Raw genomic sequence first — 6,000 nt, 5'->3', positions numbered from 1 at the left:
TGCCAGGAATTGGAGAAAGAACAAATACATATATCTTATTATAAATCACAATATCACAAAAGCCAAAACCAATTTATTCCCCAGGCCTGGGTCTTTTTAATAACACAAACCAAACAGTGTGGTGCACAGTTAGATGGAAGCTCCTTGCTAGCAGGGGCTTTGTTGCATGGACTGCAGTGGGGCTCTGGAGAAGACTTAACGGCTCACTCCTCCAAGTGTGGCATGCTTAGGGACTCAGGCCCAGGCCCAGACCCACTACATCAGAATCTGTGTGTTAATTATGGCCCCCACATGATTCATGGAAACAACAACCCTAGGAGCACAGACCGGAATGAAGCCACCTAACACCTTGGATGCAATGTATAGGGCTTGTAATGAAGCCACCTAACACACTGGATGCAATCTATAGGGCTTATTTGGGGACCTGAAGACCAGCCACCACTGTAAAGGGACATTTATGAGGCAATTGTGGAAATGTTATTTTGGCCAAATATAACAGCACTATGCTTATGTTTCAAAGGCCCTATTTTTCAGACATGCATTCTGAAAATAAAAGAAGCAAACCCTAGCTTCTGCCACCTCCCCTGATAATGTTCATGGCCACTGTTTTTCCTGTCTGTGGCCTAAAATACAGTACCCCAGACTCCCTCCTCCAGGGCACATGGCAAGGTTGCACTTTCCACTCCTTTAAAGTTGTTAAGCCAGGTGACCTGCTTTGGCCAATAAAAGGTGAGTAAAGTGACAATTCTTAGGAGCCCAAATGCGTTTGTTACATCCCCTATCCCTGCCTGTTCTCAAACTCCAGTAAGCACCAGAATCACCTGGAAGGCTTGTTAAACAGATGCTGGGTGCCATCCCCAAGTTTCTGATCCAGTACTTCTGGGGCGAGGGGGGCCTGAGAATGTGCATTTCTAACAAGTTCCAGGTGATATTTATGTTGCTGGTCTAGAGGACACACTTTAGGAACCAGGGTTCTAGAAGAATCCTCTCTGGGCAGGGTCTCTGAATGATACCTCCCTATTGAGCTGTGTTCAAGATGAAGGATGGGTGGGAACCAAACATTTCTCCTCTCCTCATACCACTGTCAGATTTTCATACTCATAACTGAACGAGCATGTCCCACAAAGAAGTATAAAATTCTCAGAACCACAAGTCCTCACGAAAACAACAGTATTTCAACTAGAGAGTGGCTTGTTCAGCTTCCGCTGGGTCCCAGGCACACAAATCATCATGGAATTAATGGTGCAGAGCTGCCAAGAGGCTCTCAGGCACATCCCCCTTGGTCCTCTTCTACCTGGTAATAGGATGGCTACTTCCAAGAAGAAATTCAAGGATTTCGTAGGACGGCAACCCCTTTCCCCTGTGCCCTCCATGGGCCCTGCCTATGTCTTGAGTTCACTCACAGGATCTGGTTTCCTATTATTGGATATAAAACACTGTTGGAGCCAACGGAGGGTGGAACATGTCTGAAATAAGACTTATCAGTGATTTCCCTGACATCAGAACCATGTTTCTCTGGCGAGCAGACAGCTGCAGAATGCAGGCATCTCCACGAATAGCCCCACATCTAAAAACCTCGAGACAGGTCAAAATAAGGGAAGGCTGTAAATCTGAACTGTGCTCAGATGCCTGCCTGTCTAGGCACCACTGAATACCATTTCTGCTACTAGCTTAGCCACCTGGGAGTGTTTTCCTCTTTTTATGTCTGAGGTCTCTCCCTCTAGCTGAGTGCACATATCTTCATGTCTATCTTCTTCTCTTCTGCTCCACTTCTTTCACTTTCTCCAATTCTTATGGTTTCTCTAGCTGCAGATTGTTTTCTCTCATCCCCCTCCATTTATGCTTCCAGATCAATTTGCCTTTCAGATTCTGCCTTTTTGTCTGTCACATTCTCTCCGGATATGTCTCTAAAATATATTTTTAGAAAACTAATTCAATTCAAAAAAAAATAAAGAGGATATCTGAGATGGCAGGTGAACCAAATACCTGGTTGCATTTTTTTTTTAAACCTTGAGTTTGTTTTTGTTGGTGCCATGAAGACATAGCTTCCCTCTCTCTAAAGGAAACCATCCTAAGGCCTCATGCCCTTTCTTGTTATTGACAAGTCCCTTCCAACTGGGTAGCCACAGTCCCTTCTGCTAAATGCAACTGTTTTAAGGGAGAAGGAAGAGTTTGTGATTTGAGGCTTTGGAAATCCTGTCCAAAGTGGCAGCAGGGGTTGGGTAAAGATCAGCTGGAGGAAGGCCAGATGGGAGAACAGGGACTACACACTCCCAGCCTGGGGTACAGGGATAGGTGGGTTCCTGGCCTGTCTCTCCAAGGATAGCGGGAGGCTAAAACAGCAGCAGCAACACTGAGGTTAGGAGGGAGAGGTGACGTTAAGCAAGAGCCTCTCCTTCTCCCCTAAACAGAGCAGCCTGAGAACCTGTATAGCTCCAGGAGCCTCCTGCTAGGAAGCCCCCCATGCCAGCAGCTTCCACTCTTCCCTCCACTCTTCCCCCAGCCTCCCAACCCCTGCAAGAATTCCTGCCTCACCTCTGGAGAAGGGCAGCTTCTGGCATGATTGAAAATCCCTTCTGTTGGGTGTGGAGAGGACCCTGCCCTTCTGCGTGTTATCACAGAAATCATAAGGAGAGAGGAAAAGGGACAGGGTGGCCTAGAAGAGCACGTGAGATGAAGCCACAGCTGAGGAAGGAGGAGTTTGTCTTCTCTTGCCAAACTCCATGGCCTTGATCTCCATTCCATCCTAGATCAAAATGTTCCTCTGTCCTAAATGGGGAAGAAACTCATTTTGACACCCCTTCCTCCCAACTATGTTGATGAATAAGTCAGCTGGTTTATCCCCACTGTGCGGTGAACAATGTTATCTGCCTGCCCTGTGGAAGGAGAAACCATCACGTAGCATTCCAAGTTCCTTGACCGCAGTGGACAGTCATCACCTCACATCCAAAGTAGAAATGTCCAGCAGTGCTCCACTGCCTCCAGGCTGGGCCCTAACCAATGCTGGCCTCAGAGTTGTCATGCCCTGACTCCAAACCCTCTTCACAAACACATCCACCATCTCACATCCTCCACTAGAACGCCTCTTACAGGCGCCAACCTCCGTTAGCCTTATCATTTTAGTGCTTTAGATAACCTGAGAGGTAATCTACCCAGTCCCCCAATCCAGCCCCACTTCTTGCAGACTGGAACATCAAAACCCAGAGGAGCTGAGTGACTCATCCACGTGCATACAGCCCCTCGTGGCAGAGGCTAGCCACCGACAGCCCTCTCTGGACAGTGTGCTTTTCAATCCTGGGCTACATCTGCCTCCCTTCAAACTCAAGTGTCCCAGTTTAAACCATACATGACATACGGTCATTCTACATATGTCTATTGTTCCATGTTAAGTGTTGAGCAAGATGGAGTCAGGGATGACACCAGGGTGACCCTGGGCCAGTCCTGCAATAAGTCAAAAGAGTCTTGGGGAACTTGGATGGGGGTAGTTAATTCAGACCTGACTGGAGAGCTGGAGAACCAGAAAGGCCTTTGGTCAAAAGCCCACATGAGCCAGGCCTCAAACCACAGGCAGAAGTCTAACAGGTTAAGCAGGGGGGAAACTTGTGCCAAGAGTAGCACAAGTATAATCAAGTCAGTGGGCAGGTGTTTGTTGGAGAGTGCCGTGTGCCAGGCCCTGAGAACACCAAGATGGGTGAGACACAGACTCTGGTCTGAGGAGCTCAGGACAGATTTCAGAAGAGTGAGGCATGTGGGCAGGAAGATTTGGGGGAGTTCCTGCCACCACCCCTCCTGCATGAGGCCAGGGGCTAGTTCATAGCTTCAGAGTAGTCCCCTGCCCGAAGACCCCTGTTCTCACTCCTAACCTCCCAGAGCCCTCCTTGACTGCAGCCCTCTTTAGTCATCTATTTTTTACTTCCCTGCATCACCTGTTACCTGTTTGCATGTGTGTTCCTTAACTGGACGCCCCACCCACGGTATTATATTTTCTGGTGTTCCTAACAAGCCCTACCACAGTGTTTTGCACTATGAAAGACCCTGGTAAATATTTCTTAATAAACTACACACATCCGTATGCCAGCCGGTGAAATGGGCTCCTGGTTCCCTCAGTTCAGAGTACGGTAGAGTGTGGCAGTCTGGGGCTCAGGAATGGTGGACAAACAGGAAGCCAAAGGCTCGGAAATGGTGGCAGGGAGAAGCCAAAGGGATTTCCCAAGAGTGGAACAGGAAGGAGGCTGAGGAAGGGATAGGGACAGTACACTAGGAAGGACAAGGAAGTAGGTGAGCTCTGAGGAGAACAGGGTGCATCAACAGGTACTGAACATCCGGTCTCAAATGACTAGCCGCCCCTGCAGACCTGGCCCAGCTTTCACATAGCGGTCGATTCCAAGAACATGTAAAGATGAAAGATGCCCGTGTGGAAACAGATGGAGATCGATTCTGGTGTATACATCTCATCTCCCACCGCACCACTTTCCCAGGAACCCCTGCCAAGTGTTGAGAAGGTGAACCTAGCAGCCTGCAGGTCTAACACTACAGGGGGTGGACCCAGATCGCACTCTACACTTTCAGGTGGCTGCTGCCCCCTGCTGACACAGCAAGACCATGACAGCTCAAGAAGCCCATCTCCCCTCCACGAGAGGCAGCACTAAGGGCAACTACCAAAATCACATCCAGGGAAAGAGAGAAACCCAACCTTCAGCAAGATCTTTATAAAGAGCCTCTTTGTCTAGCACAAGGTGGGACGAGGCCTCCTTATGTGAAGTTCACTACTCCTGAAGCTGCAGAGAACTGCTAACATGGAACATTGTGGCTAACATCCATTGACCTGGCATCGTGCTAAAACATGGCTGGATTTTCTCATTATACAGGTGATAAAATTGAAGCACAGAGAAATTCAAAAACAGCCCCCTGGGAGGCGTAAAGATATGATCCTAGGACTGTGAATACAGATCCCTACCTCCTAACTGCAGCACTAACAAAGTAACCTGGTATAGATTCAGATTGTGGGGCAAAGAGGGAGGCAAAAGCACATTTACTGAGCATCTATGAGGTGCCAGGCATGTGCTGGGTGCCAGGGAGACCGAGGCCCAGCAGCTCACTTGGGGAGGACATAGTTCAGAAGAATTTATTACCAGTGTGACATGTAACATGACATGGTACTGGAATGGGGAGATGAGACTCTACATCCCCAACTTGACCATCTCTTGCTTACCTTAAAACAAAATTCCTTGACCCTCCTATTTCTCAGCTCATCTTCCCAATAAAACTTCCTAAGAGGTGACTACCCCCATTCCCTCTTTTCCACCTCTAGTTCCTGTGAGATCCTTCACTCAAGGGCCCAAGGGTTTGGACTCTAGAGTTCAACTGCCTACATTACTTTCTGCAAGGCTAGGAGCAGACTGGGCACCCCGCCCCTGCCATGCCTGAATTCTCATCTGTGAAAAGGCAATCATGCTGCTACCTATCCCATAACATTGTTGTGGGGATCAAGAGGGTAAATGCACATGAGATGCACTGGGTGAGTGCAAGCCACTATTGTTAGGACAGGGCTGGGGGGGCACAACTGCCATGGCTGTTTACTTCCACGTGAAGGATGCGCCATTAGCTCTAACCTTGCTGGTCTCTCTCTACCCTTGCCTTATCTGGTAGGTAAGTTTTACAAAGAGAAACTGGGTAGGCACATCCAGTCCTTCTTTCCTAGGGCTCCTTCACACCAGAATGCTTACAGGTCCCACACTGCCAGGCTCTGGATAGGGACATATGACCCTAGAGTGTCATCTCAGAAAGTCCACTTGCCCAAGGACATAAGCTATGCACTCTCATAGCAGCTTTTCTAGTGATAAGGGAAATATTTTAGCACCCATCCCCCCTATCATACTCTACTTCTCAATTACAATAAGAGCCCAGGTCAGGAAAGGCAGTCTCACACCTGCTCAGAACCCGTCAAAGGGCATGCAGTGCATGCTCAGTACACAGTGGCTCCTGACGGCCGATCTCCCA

The sequence above is a fragment of the Ceratotherium simum genome, chromosome 18 (genome assembly GCF_057802395.1).
Source record: "Ceratotherium simum simum isolate JZ-2026a chromosome 18, ASM5780239v1, whole genome shotgun sequence".
NCBI classification, from domain to species: Eukaryota; Metazoa; Chordata; class Mammalia; order Perissodactyla; family Rhinocerotidae; genus Ceratotherium; species Ceratotherium simum.
The sequence above is the reverse complement of the archived record's forward strand: the minus strand, read 5'-3'. Positions refer to the sequence as shown.